This window comes from Camponotus vicinus, unplaced genomic scaffold (assembly GCF_025532165.1).
Source record: "Camponotus vicinus isolate PSW18456_S1 unplaced genomic scaffold, iyCamVici1.0 SCAF_12, whole genome shotgun sequence".
NCBI classification, from domain to species: Eukaryota; Metazoa; Arthropoda; class Insecta; order Hymenoptera; family Formicidae; genus Camponotus; species Camponotus vicinus.
In genome coordinates this window covers 7,942,835-7,959,293 of record NW_028141948.1, presented here as the reverse complement: position 1 = coordinate 7,959,293, position 16,459 = coordinate 7,942,835, and the positions used below count along the sequence as shown (strand labels likewise).

Genomic DNA, 16,459 nt, shown 5'->3' with positions numbered 1-16,459 from the left:
GGTTAAGCAACATGAGTCGTGCACAGATAAACGCATGCGTTGAAAGAAGAATTGTTAAAGTCTGATCGCGAAAGTCATGTTATATAAAAAATTTTAAAAGATTTTTCTATGGGATGTACTAACTAATCACATTAATAATAAAATAATCGTCCGTTCATGACTGAAATATGACGTCAAAATAATGTTATAGCAAGACGTCAATATAAAGTCATGTAACTATTCAGTCATTTTGACGACATATGACCAAAAATGACCAGTTTGGAACGTCAAATAAATGACGTGTGTTTGCTACCTGGGAATCGATACGACTACATAAAGAACGATTTCCAAATCGCAAGTGTCCATCGCGTTCATCATACGCTAAATTGATTAAGAAATTCAAAGAAACCGATAGTATTAAAAACAGAAAATATCAGAGACCCAAAACTGTTACACACGAGAGCAACGCAATCCACATTTACTCGTGCCAGAAAGTGTATCGCTGTCAACGGATCTGTGCACGACATCATTTTGAACATTTATGATATAAGCAGTATAAGATAGTCACAAATACAATTTCATCACATTACTCGTTTTCAAGGTCATTTGAAAGTCATGATTCAGGCATATTCAAATGCATTTTTTCATCCGCTACAATATGCAATAGAAAAAATTACACGTTTTTCAGATAAAAAATACTAATGACCTTGAAAAAACAGAAAAAAAGACTGGATAAAAAAAAATTTGTTTTTCATCGTATTCCTGTATTTGAGCTATACAAATTGCATCACGAACATTTTTCGTATCATGAAAAATAAAGGAAATATTTAGGTGGCTTCCTTTAGCTGAGATCCTGTATGTATGTGTATATATATATATATATATATATACATATATATACATATATATATATATATATATATATATATATATATATATATATGTTGTTACGCGCGCGCCCGAGTCGTCACGGCCCTGCCGTTGTCCGGATCCCGTGGTCAAGAAGATTGTTTATAAACAACGAGAGTCAGCTGAGTCGTATCCCAGCTGTCAAGCTGCGCGGACGCGTCTTGATTTCCCGAGCTAATATTATTGTTTATCCCGTTGCATTCTGGTGTTATTTAAGTTCCTGTGTTCTCTTTTAAATACGAGTTCTTATTTACGAGTGCGCGAGCGTGTGCGCGAGCGAGTACGCGGGTGCCGATCTTTGTGTCGCGCGCGATCGATAGATATCGTTCCGCGGACGCAACAATATATATATATATATATATATTGTTGATGTATATATATATATATATATATATATACGCATATATATATATATATATATATATATACAGGGTGATTCATATAAAGTGACCGATGTGAATATTAGCTAAAGTTGAAGAGCTATGAAAAAATTTCTATACCAAAAGATGTTTGACACAGAGGGGGACATCGTATGGTACAAACGATATTTTTATAGATGAAGGCATTAAGGAGATTTCAAGATCAACTTAATTTTTTCAAACAGAACCCCCTATTTTTTATTACATATTCTTGTAGCTCATCTCGAGAGCTTTCTAAAACATTATAATTAAGTTAGTTTTCATTAAGTACTTTCCGAGTTATGAGGCTTGAAATCATTTCTTAATTTTATATAAACCGTAAAATATCTTGTAAAATATTCATTTTTCGATTATCTTACCTTAATACTTTTATGTACAAAATAATGAGAGGAATCAATTGATGTAAAGAAAACATATAGTTGTTTCGAAGAAAAAATATGTAATTTGCAATTAACAATTGCAAATGGTAATCGAAAGTGAATTTGAAAAATGAAAGTAGTACTATACGATGCTATTAACAGAAATATTTCAAAAAATTTAGTTTCTCCACAACAGATTCATGAAATTAGCCAAAATAGCGATTTTTGGGCCATTCAACTACAAATTACTCAAAAACTTGACGTGCTGGGGAAGTTCTGCGGCCAGCTTCGTTTTCAGCGTCATAAAATCTATCAGATTCACCTACTCTGCTTTTTGTAACTGACAAAAGATCAAATTTCGCAGGTCTGTGTAATTAATGAAATATTAAGTGTCTTAGTGCTTCATTGAAAACTTAAATTAACGCTCTGATAACGTACGCATAATTATATGTCAGCTTAATTATCAATGATAGTGTCAACTCTTAGATTGGTTATCTGAGAATGGCGGAAAGACACAAAAGCATCGTGCTGATCCCGCGTATCTCACATGTATACATGTATATATACAGGGTGTTTTCTCTAACTCTAGCAGTTAGAATATTTCTGATTCCTTTGACGATACGACAAAGCTGAAAAGACAAAAATTGTTCAATTTAAAGGGACTAATATTCTGATAAACAAACATTTCTTTTTACTGTTACTCTTTACGAGATTTCAAAGTCATTAACATTTTTTTAAATGGGGTGGCATATTTTCATTAACGTAGTGATGTAGCTTATAAAAGAACAAATTTAACCATGTAGAATATGTTGACCTTCAAATGATTTTGAAACACATAAACGTTCCATTAACCTTATACATTTTCGAATTCGATAAATAAATGCTTCTTTTTTGAGTAATTCCGGGATGATTGCGGTGCATGCACATCGAGTTCTTTCTTGCATGTCTTCTGGTGGGAATATCGCGATAAATTTCATATTTCAGGTGTCCCCACAGAAAAAATCAGGAGGCGTAAGATCCGGTGATCGAACCAGCTAACAATGCTTTAAAAAGAATGTTAGTTTCGAAGTCATGTGGCTCGGTCAAACAAAATCGTAGGAAAATTAAAAAAAAGCGTTTTGTATGCAAAATATTGTAATTTATGGAATTTGAGTTGAATTTTTCGAGAAAAATTTATTATCGAACTGCAAAGTGTAAAATATACGTAATTTTGAGGAACGAAACAATGTTTTTTTTTAAAGCATGAACATGGAAGATAAAAAATTTAAAAAACTATCGATAGCGCGTTAAGGTTAAAATTTCAAGCTTCAAAATATTTTTTTCATTATTTTCTAGGATAATTTTTCGCCGAGAATCGACATCATATCTAGAAGGTACTGGTATTTTTTTAAAATCGTATTACTCGGTCAAAAAAAATCGTAGGAAAATTAAAAAAGAACGTTTTGTAGGCAAAATGTTGTGGAATTTGAGTTTATGAAATTTGAGTTGAATTTTTCGAGACAATTTTTTTTTTCAAGTTGCGGCGTGTTAAAAGTACATAATTTTAAAGAACTAAATAGTGTGTTCTTTTTTAAAGCGCAGAATAAGGAAGGTAAAATAATTTTTTAAAACCATCAACTGCATGTTAAATTTGAAACTTTAAGCTTCAAAATGCGAATCAATTTGGCGCGATCAATCTCTTTAAGTTCCTTATTTTTTTCTTTGCTTCATAGGAGCTATACGTATCAAGGTTTATATCCGGTTTGGCTACAGGCATCGCATATACAGCCACGCCGATGTATTTGGGCGAAATTTCACCAGCACACATTCGCGGTAATTTAACATCCATGTTAACAGTCGCTGCGCGAATCGACATTTTACTGGAGTTTGTGATAGGCCCATTTGTATTTATGCAAAATCTCACCTTCATGTCTTTGATTGCACTGTGTTTATTTATGCTTGTTTTCATCTAGCTACCGGAGTCTCCATACTATTTGATACGTTGTAACGCCAGTTATTTTTTGTGTTTCGTACATTAACTTTTCGTGATGTACGCATATAGTTGTTGGAATGTATGTAATTGTTCAACATATTCAAATTTTTATAATAAATATTATATTGCTGTTTATTAAATTGTTCAACGTATTCAAATTTTTATAATAAATATTATATTGCCGTTTATTAAATATATTTTTTTCTTTTAATATTGTAAACAAAAAAAGAAATAAATTTTATAGTATAGATTTTTATTCAGTTTGCTCAACTTTATATTATTTGTATAAAAAATGCAAACAATTATTTTGTATAACTTTCTGGTTAAAATATATTTATAGATTTTTATTTTCAGTTGGCGCAATTTTTTGATATCATTAATTTTTGTAGGATATATTTTACCACTGATAGCTTTTTACAGTTAATTTAAATACATATAATAGTTTTCCACTTGCTCGCGTGAACTTGGCGCCTTTTTTTTTACCTTTTTTTGAAAAGGTTAGTTTTTTGGGGATTTTACTCTTTTTTTATAGTATATGTTAAATATCTTTAAATAAAAAGGTAAAGAACCCGCCACCACCCCCATCGTATTTCATTAAATAAAATACGACAGTCTTCTTTGCTTAGATATATAGATAATCATTGCTGCTTACCTAGTTCATCATTAAATATATAAATAAAGCAGAAAAAGTGAATTATTATTATCAAGAAAAGAGGGACGAAGAGGAGATTAAAAGAGGAGAGAAAGAAGACTTAATTACATATATACCCAGATAGCACACAATATTCTATGAATATTCTTATAAAGTACGAATGTTCTTAATTTTGGAATATTCGAATTGAATATTATATGAATATACGTAGAATGTTAAAATCGTAAATCATATATTTCTAATAGAGAAGAATATTCTTAGAATATTCGTTGAATTTATTCATTGCATATTTTATTGCGCATGTGCAGTATACAAGAAATTCGAATTAAATTAAGTGTAAAAGAACCCTTAAGACCATGCGCACTACGAACAAGCCTTTAAACGGCCATTATTCATGAGCGGGTTTGTCTTTTGTCGTCATGTGTCGTTAAGTGTTTGGCCATGTTTGCCATGTGCCTTACATGAAATATCGTTTTAATTAGAGGTAATCATCTTTTTTCTTTTATTAATTTCATTTTATCAAATATTAAATAAAACTTAAGAATATTTTTTTATATATTTTTAGTAATATTTTTTACATTCTTTTAACAGTTCAGGATAAATTTATTTCAGTACATTTAAGGTTATGCTTGAACAAAATCACACAAAATACATACCCAGCAAACACCGAGTAACAGTTATATAACTATTACTTGATGTTGGGTATATTGTATCTATTTTCTTATTCTTCATGTAAAATTCTCTTTATATTACAGTGTTCAAGCATCTATATTCTAATAATATTACGTTGCGTCATTTTTGGGTGATTACACACTGGGTCATTAGGACACGAAGCATAAAAGTAAGTACAAATCAAAAACTACTTTATTAGTTTATTTCTTCTTTTTTTTCACATGTCATTGCCAGAGAAAATTCTATAATTATTCTTATACATTTAAAAAAAAAATTTGTTTCACTTTAAATTTAAATTGCTTGAATTTTGTTTCAATTTTAGATTTTGGTACTAGCCTTATATTATATTATAATAGTATTGTTTTTAAAATTAAATAATGCTTAAATGCAAAAAAAGTCGTACTTTTTTTAGAAAAGTTAAGAAAAATACAGACACGTGTTATGAACTTATAAATGATAATTTTAATACACGTACTGATACTATTGTTACTTCTACAGAAATTTGCAGAATCAATTGTAGTAATGAACATAACAGCTTTGACGAGATAAGTGATAATGAAAGCTATATTTCTAATGAAAATTTTTTTGATATTTTTATAGAAAATAACAACAATAGTTTAAACAATTTTGATAACCAATGCTCTACATCGTGAGTTACCCTCTACATCTGCTTACAATAAATCTTCATTTGAAACTGTAAAACCATCTGCTAATCTATATGGTAATATTATATATTACATTCTATTTTTATTTTTACTAAAAAATATTTGTTAGATGTTGTGTATTCTTTCTTTAATGTACATTATAATAATAGTTTACATTAATGTTTGTTATATCTAAAAATGGACATTACTAATTGTAAAAAATGTATGTTTATAAAAATACTTTGTTTCAGATCATAATTTCAAAAGACAAATATTACGACAATTGCAAATAATTAATCTAATTGTAAGACAACAACAAATTTCAGAAGATCTGAGCGTTTTATTGATGAAAGCAAATTGTGAAAAAGATGAACCAATTATATCAAATGAAGAGTCTATATTTAAAAATTATAATTTTCCTTTAAAAGAAATAAAAGAATTAGAAGCTATAGAAGAATTTCTAATCGAAGACAATAATTTCAAAAAGTTTGTAAGTAAATTTATTTACTGATGCATTTTTATTGTATTTATATAAATTTAGAAATTTAGAAATTTGTATTTTAGGTAACGGAAATTATAAAAATTGGAGGAACATCCTACAAATAGATGGTGAAACGCGTTTTAACAAGAATAATATCTAATGATTTGTCTAAGACTTATAGTTGGATAGGTTTTAAAGAAAAACGTAACTTTTCTAATCTTCGAATTTGCTCAGCAACATTAATTGCTGTACAAAAAACGCATGGCTGTTCCGAAGCGATGATAGAGGCTGTAATAAAATATTGGCTTGTAAAATCTATCGAACGACAGAAGTAGTCAACAAAAAAAAAAATTCGTAAGATTTACAAGTACAAGAAAATTTTATTTTGAATGCATATTCTCAAGTAAAAGATAATTTTATTTTAAGTGCAACTTATGTGCAATTTTATTTTGAAGTTTTATTTTGAATGCATATTCGCAAGTAAAAGATAATTTTATTTTAAGTGCAACTTAAGTGCAATTTTAAGTACCAAAGATAAAAAATGACATTTGACATTTTTTAAAATGATTATTGTTCATTTCTAAAACACTTCAAGTTTTTAGAAATGAACAATAATCATTTTTTTCTAGTTTTCACTTTTGTTGGAATGTATAATTATTTTTATAAATTGTGTTTTTTTCAGATTCATATGTATACTTAAATATTAGACACTTAGACATAATCTTTGGTAATTCTGTTATGTTAAAAAATTTTGATTTTATGAATTCTAGAATTAAATTCAAAAGTATTATTTCCATTATAAATATAATATATTTTATATTTATATGATATTTATATAAATATTATAAAATATTAATAAATACGTGTTTATATGTATTTTTATAAAAATATGTGTAAAAAGTTTTAAAAATTATTTTTTAAAATAAAAAAATGAACTCAAAATTACTTTATGTATTTATTAATTACATAATGTAAACTTCTGTAACATATATAATCAAATAATCAGTTCTAAAAAACATGAAATTGTTCATTTTCAAAAGCAGTTAAATTCATCTTTTTTATAAGAACAAAAATTACTTAAAATACAAAATAAATTGATAATATGGAAGTGTTAAAATTAAAAAACAGATATCAGTTAATAGAAAAAATTAATACTTTAACATTCTCAACTTATATTATTTTCTATTTAATTTTTTGTTTTTTTCGTAAAAAGGTGAAATTTAGTTGTTTTTGAAAATAATAATTTATGTTTATGGAGAGACTATTTATTTTATTCTAATGTAAATACATAAGTCCATATTCTGAATCCTCTTTTATCGATAAAAGTGCTTTTAAAAGTGGCTTATAAGTCTTTTCATTGGCTACAAGCCACTTTTAGAAGCACTTTTATCAATAAAAGAGGACTCAGAATATGGGCCATAGAATGAGTATAGAATATTCTGTGTAATATATTACGCACATTTATAGAACATTCTATTAGAACATATATGGAATATTCTATAAATATACATAAAATGTTACATAGAATATTCGATAGATTATTCTAGTCACATTCAAAAAACATTTAAAATAGTGCCATTCGAATATACTGTAAACATACTATAAATATATAAGAATGTCTTATAGAATATTCGAAACATTCTTAAAGAATATTCATAGCACGTTCATAGAAATGTTTAGTGTTATCTGGGTATACAGTGGTTTATTTTATTTGATAAAAAATTTTGATTTATTTTTTAAAAAACATTGTGATATAGTATAGATAGATACGTGATATGGACATTGTGATGGATACATATATAAATACATATAGACATATATAAATACATATAGACATATATAAATACATATAGATTATCTCAGATTTGTACACACACTATCTGTGTCCAAAAATTTTGCACTTTAAATTATTATATTATTTTGTAATATAATCCCTGCTCTTTATATTGTAGACTATCTAACAATTTCAATAAATTAATTGAGAATAGCGTGATAATACTGTATATTGTGTTACGTATAATGCCTCGTGGAAAAAAAAATACTCGTCATAAAGCCTATTAATTCTTTTACGAATATAATACATAAAGCTGTAACGATGCATCCCAGTGCATCGTTACGATTCCCGGCAATGCCATCCGCCGGAAGCTGCCGCCCGGCAGAACACCCGCCGGGCAGAGGCAGGGGCGCGGTGCGCCCATCTTTTTTAATCCGTTAATCTTAAATCAGCCGAATACCGCCGATCATAGCCAACGTGGCCCGAACCGCCGACCGACGAAAACCCGCGTTCGGCGCACAACCCGAACCCCTCCGAACGGGCCCGACCGCACCGTTTCCGAAAAACCGTTCGGAAAGGGTTACGCCGACGCGGGCAATTAGCCGGTGTATAAAAAGGGCACATTTCGGCGTCTAATCACCATTCTCCTGTCCCGCAGCTGTACGCTACAGAAGCAAATCCTGAGAATTCCTACCGAGCACCAACTACCACGGATGAAAGGTGGAGAGAACTCCGTCTTGGCCGAGTGATCTCGATTCCAAGGTACAGGTGCATCCGCCTAATCCTGCAGCTGGGCCATCACGGAAGGTGGAACTCAGAGCCGTCCCGAATCGAGTGCTCTCGACCCAGCTGCAACGCGAATCCCATCCTTCGCGACGCGATCCTATTCCGCGCATCAGAACTACCGCAAGCGCATCACGCATTCAGTTATCACGGCCTTCGCCGCCGTCGTTAAAGCGCATCGCGCAGTCATTTATCGCGGCCTCCGCCGCCGCCGTTAAAGCGCATTCGTTTATCGCGGCCTCCGCCGCCGCCGTTAAAGCGCATTCGTTTCTTGCGGCCTCCGCCGCCGCCATTAAAGCGCATTCATTTATCGTGGCCTCAGCCGCCGCCGTTAACGCATATTCACTTATCGCGGCCTCCGCCGCCGTTGTTAAAGCGCACCGCCTACAATAAATCGAACGCCGGCTTTAAGCTAAACATCTGGGAACAAATATTCCCACGAAAGCGACCGTCGATCCCGAGAAACTGAGGATTCTTGGAACGCCGGGATTGCTCGCGGAAAAAGCGTCGCAAAAACGCGTGCAGGCTCGCGGGCTATAAACACGAACACGTGCGCGAATCCGAGACCGTATTTCGATCGAAATTGCATTCGCGACGTTTACCTCTTATCGCGTGAATTGTAATTCAGCGAAATTAACACACACACACACACTCTGTACATTTATACATTATTACAAATACATACATTCAGTTACACACATCGCGTATTTTCTTATCAAGAACCTTGCAACGGCGATCTATCCGCAGCAGCGAAAACGACTGAAAATACGACCGTTACATTGGCGCCCGAACAGGGACCGTTTTGTTTCTTGTAAGCGCTAGACTACCAATAGTTTCTTTTTGCTTTCGTGTGTTGTAGGTGTTGCAACGACGCCGTCATGAAGACGTGGTTGTACTCGCTTCCGAAAGAACAATTGGCCGTGCTAGCTGCGGGATATGGATTAGAGAACATCGGCACTCTCGACGAAATTCGCCGACGCATGCGGGAGTATGCGGACGCCCATCCGGATGAATTCGCGACCGACCAGCGCGAACACGGGGAACCGTCCTTCGTGTATCCGCAGGTAATGGTGACGGGCCCCTCACCTACCGCGCGCGATGCACCCCTCGACGGTGCAGCCCCGGCTATGCCCGACAGCCGGGTGATGAATCAGTTACGAAAGAGCGGATGCCAACGGCCGCGATCCCGCCGCGTTCCTAGAACGCCTTGCCGAACTCCGTGACAATTATCAAATCACGGCGGAACAAATTTTACGCGGATTGTCGGAGCTTTTACGGGGGGACGCCCTCCTGTGGTATCGAAACCATCGGGTCAGCTGGTTCTCTTGGCGGGATTTCGAGGCGGCATTCCGATTGCAGTTCCTGCTGCACCGATATGACGCCTCCTTGCGCCGCGAGATCGAGAATCGGCACCAGAAGTCCAACGAGACGTTCGCGCAATATTCCACGGTTATGATGACGCTTATGCGCCGGGCGGGCGGATTTTCACCTTTCGAGCAGCTCGAGTGCTTATATAATCACATGCACCCGGAATACAAATTTTATATCCGAAGCAGCGATTTCGGCAGTATCGCCGAGCTGCAAGCACGCGCCCGCGAACACGAGGATCTGGTAAAGGAACGGCAAGAAGCCATAAAAAGGGAGAAGGCCGAAACAAAGCCCGCCGTTGCCGCCGCGTACAGTAAAACGGAATGTTGCTGGCGATGCAAACAACGCGGGCACACCCACCGTCAGTGCAAGCGCCCGGCGAAAAAATTCTGTTCCCAATGCGGACGGGACGGGGTGCTCACCGCGCAGTGCCATCCGCCGGCGGGGAAAGACGCCGGGGCTGGAGAGACCACGGTCGCAGCTACCACTCCCAGCCCCGCATAGAATTCAAACCGCGACCGCATACCGCGCTTACGATCAGGAACTTCACGTTCGAAGCCCTGATAGACTTGGGATCCGAGACATCCCTGATCAACGCCGAGGTGGCCGAGATCTTAGGACAGGAGGGTTTCGAAATCACCACCGGGGAAGGCTGGGTCCAACTGGCCGACGACCAGGAAGCCACCACCGCGGGGGAAATCACGTTGCCGGTTGAGGTGGCCGGTCGAACCGCCACCCATACGTTCGGGATACTACCGCACCTCTCCGGCGAGGTCTTCATAGGGGTGGACCTCCAGGCGAAGTTACGGTTGAGCGTACCAGCCCCGCCTCTGCACGTGCTCCGAACGGCCATGCATTGCTGCACCACCGGAGGTCTGGCGGGGAAAACCCCCGAAGAGGACGAACGCTTACGAGAATTTTTGCGCGACGAGCTCGCGGAGTTCGAGGGAGAAAGAGGACCCACCGGTCAGACGCAACACCACATTCGATTAAAAGACGCCACACCCATCAAACAGAGGTATCGCCCGCGCAACCCGGCGATGCAAGCGATCATTGATACCGAGGTGGACGAGATGCTCGCCCGAGGAATTATAGAGCCCTCGCACAGCCCTTGGAGTTCACCCATCGTGGTCGTTAAAAAGAAAGACGGCCGGCAGCGTTTCTGCATCGACTTCCGACGGGTGAACGAAGTGACGCATAAGGATGAGTACCCATTGCCAAATCACCGCGACGCTGAACAAATTAAGGGGAGCCCGGTATTTATCCACGCTGGATTTAGAGGATGGTTATTGGCAGGTGCCATTAGCCTCAGAAAGTCGACCAATCACCGCGTTCACCATACCCGGCAAAGGGCTCTATCAATTCAGAGTCATGCCATTCGGGCTACACTTCGCTCCGGCCACGTTCCAGCGGTTACTGGACTCGGTTCTCGGGCCCGAATTAGAGCCGCACGTCTTCGTCTACCTTGACGATATCATTATCATTAGCCGGACTTTCGAAAAGCATCTCGAGCTGCTTAAGGAAACCTTCTGCCGCCTTCGTAACGCGCGCCTCCGTCTGAACCCGGAGAAATGCCGTTGACCGCCTAACATACCTCGGCCACGTCATCGACCGCGAGGGAATCCGCACCGACCCCGGGAAAATCCAAGCCGTAGCCAATTGGCCGGAACCTCAGTCTGTGAAACAGATACGTCAATTCGTGGGGATGGCCTCGTGGTACCGCCGTTTTATTCCGAGTTTTTCCACGATCGCGGCCCCGCTCACACAATTAACTAAGAAACGCGCCCATTGGAAATGGGGCGCGGAGGAATCGACCGCGTTCGAGCAACTAAAACGCGCTCTCATTTCCGCCCCGATTCTGGCGTGTCCAGATTTCACGCACCGTTTTTTCTTCCAAACCGACGCTAGCACGACCGGACTCGGCGCCGTGTTAACACAAAATTTTGAGGAAGGCGAGCGCGTGATCGCCTACGCCAGCCGCACTTTAAATGCGGCTGAGTGCAATTACAGTGCAACGGAGCTCGAATGCCTAGCCATCGTATGGGGCATCCGACGTATGAAGAGTTATCTCGAAGGTTACTCCTTTACCGTCATAACCGACCATCAGGCCCTGCGATGGCTCCAGAAATTGGAATCACCGACCGGACGCCTCGGACGCTGGGTATTCGAGCTCCAGCAATATGATTTTGATGTGAAGTACCGTCGCGGGGTACTCAATCGCATCGCGGACGCGCTATCGCGTCACCCGGCGACTTGCGCCACGAAACGCCAGGAATGTTCCTGATACCGCCGAATCTACGAAGGGGTACAGCACGACCCCGCTGCGCACCCCGACTACCGCATAGAAGACGGGAAGCTGTACCGTCTTATATACCACAGCCTGCACTTCAAGGATACCGCAGCGGAGGAGCAATGGAAGCGCTGCGTACCTAAGGAGGCTCGGAAGGAGATACTACGTGGATACCACGATGCTCCCACCGCCGGGCACATGGGTATCGCCAAGATGATCGCCCGCATTGCCGAGAAACACTACTGGCCGGGGATGTTTCGCGACATAGCGAACTATGTGCGAGCCTGCGAGAATTGTCAGGCACACAAGGCCTCGCAACAATGACCGGCCGGAACGCTCCATTCAACGTACATCGGCCGACCCTGGGAACAGGTGACGTTGGATCTGGTCGGACCTTTGCCACGTTCGCATCAGGGACACACGTGGCTCTTCGTGCTACAGGATCGGTTCACGAAGTGGGTAGAGCTCGTGCCGCTACGACGGGCCACGGCCAATGCCGTCACTAAGGCACTGACCGAATGCATCTTTCTGCGACACGGTCGACCGGACGCGGTATTATCCGACAACGGGACGCAACTAAGGTCCAAGCAGCTGGAAGAACGCTTGCGGGCATGGAACGTACGGCACGTCACCACGCCAGCGTACTCTCCCCAGTGTAATCCAGTAGAGAGAACCAACCGCACGATTAAAACGATGATCACGCAATACGTAGAAAAGGATCATCGGGCCTGGGACGAGCATATCCCCGCATTCCAGTTCGCTTTCAACACGGCCCTCCACGACGCCACCGGATACACGCCCGCCTTCTTGAATTACGGGCGCGAGTTACCAGGGCCCGGGGACACCGACCAGCTGACCGCAAAGCGCGACGCTCCTGATGACCTTTGGAAAAAGCTCACGGAGGCATACGAGCTCGTAAGAGTACAGCTCGCACAGGCGTTTCACCGCCAAAAACGCCACTACGATCTCCGACGCCGGCCATGGAAACCGAGCGTCGGCGAATGGGTGTGGAAGCGCGACCACCCTCTGTCAAAGAAAAGCGAAGCGTATAACGCCAAATTGGCGCCCAAATTCAGCGGGCCATATGAGATCTGACGAATCGTATCACCCGTTATAATGGATCTCCGAAGCAAGAGGGGAAAATGGATAAGGCATGTTCACATACAAGACATGAAGACCGCTCAAATAAACAACAACCTTCTCCCCCCCGAGGACGACACCGACCATGAGCATGAGGTGGCAGCAATATAGAGCGCACACAACCGAGCGAACCGTCGAGCAAGATGGAGCAAAGTCGCGAAATTATAGAAGAGATCACCGCCCTGCTTCAGGAGTATGAAGCAGGAGCCGCAAGCACGGCCCGGGTCGAACAACCCGCGCCGCCAGGCACCGCCGCACCACCACCACCGCCGCGGCCACCGGTCGGAAGGTCGGGTCTGTTATACAACGGTCCGACCATGTGAACCGGCGAAAACAGGAGGCTCTCCTGGCACCACCGCCACCACCGCCGAAGAGAAAGGCACCTCGCCCATACGAGAGGCCACCCCGGCCAGCACAGCCAGAGGCCAACAGGACCGAGCCGCCGACCATCCTGCGGCCCATGGGGCCATTACCTCCACCACCGATTCCCGTGGAGGTAGAGCCGGGAGTCATCGTGGAGATTCCGCATTTCGCGGTTTATGTATCCCGCAGATATAAATCGCGTACGGCCAACGGACGCTGGATCGTCCGTTTTACCCGCGACGGAAGGATCCGATACTGCCGTCGCCTCCGTTAAAGGAAAAAAAAAACGCGAAAAGCCCGAAGAAAAAAAACTAACCGACCGACCGACCGAGCGAATGCCCCCAATTCGGGCATTTATTGTAAATGGGGGGTGATGTAACGATGCATCCCGGTACATCGTTACGATTCCCGGCAATGCCATCCGCCGGAAGCTGCCGCCCGGCAGAACACCCACCGGACAGAGGCAGGGGCGCGGTGCGCCCACCTTTTTTAATCCGTTAATCTTAAATCGGCCGAATACCGCCGATCATAGCCAACGTGGCCCGAACCGCCGACCGACGAAAACCCGCGTTCGGCGCACAACCCGAACCCCTCCGAACGGGCCCGACCGCACCGTTTCCGAAAAACCGTTCGGAAAGGGTTACGCCGACGCGGGCAATTAGCCGGTGTATAAAAAGGGCACATTTCGGCGTCTAATCACCATTCTCCTGTCCCGCAGCTGTACGCTACAGAAGCAAATCCTGAGAATTCCTACCGAGCACCAACTACCACGGACGAAAGGTGGAGAGAACTCCGTCTTGGCCGAGTGATCTCGATTCCAAGGTACAGGTGCATCCGCCTAATCCTGCAGCTGGGCCATCACGGAAGGTGGAACTCAGAGCCGTCCCGAATCGAGTGCTCTCGACCCAGCTGCAACGCGAATCCCATCCTTCGCGACGCGATCCTATTCCGCGCATCAGAACTACCGCAAGCGCATCACGCATTCAGTTATCACGGCCTCCGCCGCCGTCGTTAAAGCGCATCGCGCAGTCATTTATCGCGGCCTCCGCCGCCGCCGTTAAAGCGCATTCGTTTATCGCGGCCTCCGCCGCCGCCGTTAAAGCGCATTCGTTTCTTGCGGCCTCCGCCGCCGCCATTAAAGCGCATTCATTTATCGCGGCCTCCGCCGCCGCCGTTAACGCATATTCACTTATCGCGGCCTCCGCCGCCGTTGTTAAAGCGCACCGCCTACAATAAATCGAACGCCAGCTTTAAGCTAAACATCTGGGAACAAATATTCCCACGAAAGCGACCGTCGATCCCGAGAAACTGAGGATTCTTGGAACGCCGGGATTGCTCGCGGAAAAAGCGTCGCAAAAACGTGTGCAGGCTCGCGGGCTATAAACACGAACACGTGCGCGAATCCGAGACCGTATTTCGATCGAAATTGCATTCGCGACGTTTACCTCTTATCGCGTGAATTGTAATTCAGCGAAATTAACACACACACACACACTCTGTACATTTATACATTATTACAAATACATACATTCAGTTACACACATCGCGTATTTTCTTATCAAGAACCTTGCACCGGCGATCTATTCGCAGCAGCGAAAACGACCGAAAATACGACCGTTACAAAGTCTATTATTTCTTTTGCGAATATAATATATATAGATATATATCTATTCTTTTCTTGCGGCCTCCGCCGCCGCCATTAAAGCGCATTCATTTATCGCGTATATATAAATACATATAATTATTTTAACATTGGAAATTAATATAGTTTCTTACTTGCAATAGTTTGTTTTCAGAGAAATAGTGTAAGTTTATAGATGAAAATATTTTAATATTATTTTTTTTATTTCAAAAAATGTAATGTTTAATAAAAATAATGTATAGGAAACATTATTTTACAATTTGACATTTTGTATCTGTTAAATTTATGTTATACTTAAGACGAGATAATACATTAAGGAATAATACTTATTACAATACTTACATTAAGAAATAATACTTATTACAAATATTACTCATTTGTTTTTAATTTTCCATAGCTTATATTATATAGTATTCTTATTAAATATTGTCGATAGCTTGAGTAAGGTCTTCTTCTAGTCTAGGTCTCTTAACAATGGGTGCTTTCCCTTTAGCGACACAAGTCGACGCAGGCATCATTCTGTCTTTTTTTTTAACATGTATGAAGAACAAAGATAGAATGACACTTGTGTCGACTTGTGTCGCTAAAGGGAAAGCATCCATTGTTAATGTAGAAGAAGACCTTACTCAAGCTATCGACAATATTTAATAAGAATACTATATAATCATTAAAGTATTATTTATATGTATTTATATATATCTATATATATTATATTCGCAAAAGAAATAATAGGCTTTATGTATTATATTCGTAAAAGAAATAATAGGCTTTATGACGAGTATCTTTTTTTCCACGAGGCTTTATACGTAACACAATATACAGTATTATCACGCTATTCTCAATTAATTTATTGAAATTGTTAGATAGTCTACAATATAAAGAGCAGGGATTATATTTCAAAATAATATAATAATTTAAAGTGCAAAATTTTTGGACACAGATAGTGTGTGTATAAATCTGAGATAATCTATATGTATTTATATATGTATCCATCACAATGTCCATATCACGT

The 16,459-nt window shown here is 40.1% G+C and overlaps 1 long non-coding RNA gene across 1 annotated transcript; it reads left to right on the top strand.

Moving 5' to 3' along the window:
- Positions 1–4,675: 4,675 nt before the first annotated feature.
- Positions 4,676–5,343, top strand: LOC145962953 (uncharacterized). The gene is made up of 3 exons (XR_014436038.1): positions 4,676–4,774; positions 5,046–5,131; positions 5,285–5,343. It is a non-coding gene; the product is annotated as an uncharacterized LOC145962953 (long non-coding RNA).
- The last annotated feature ends 11,116 nt before the right edge of the window (positions 5,344–16,459 follow it).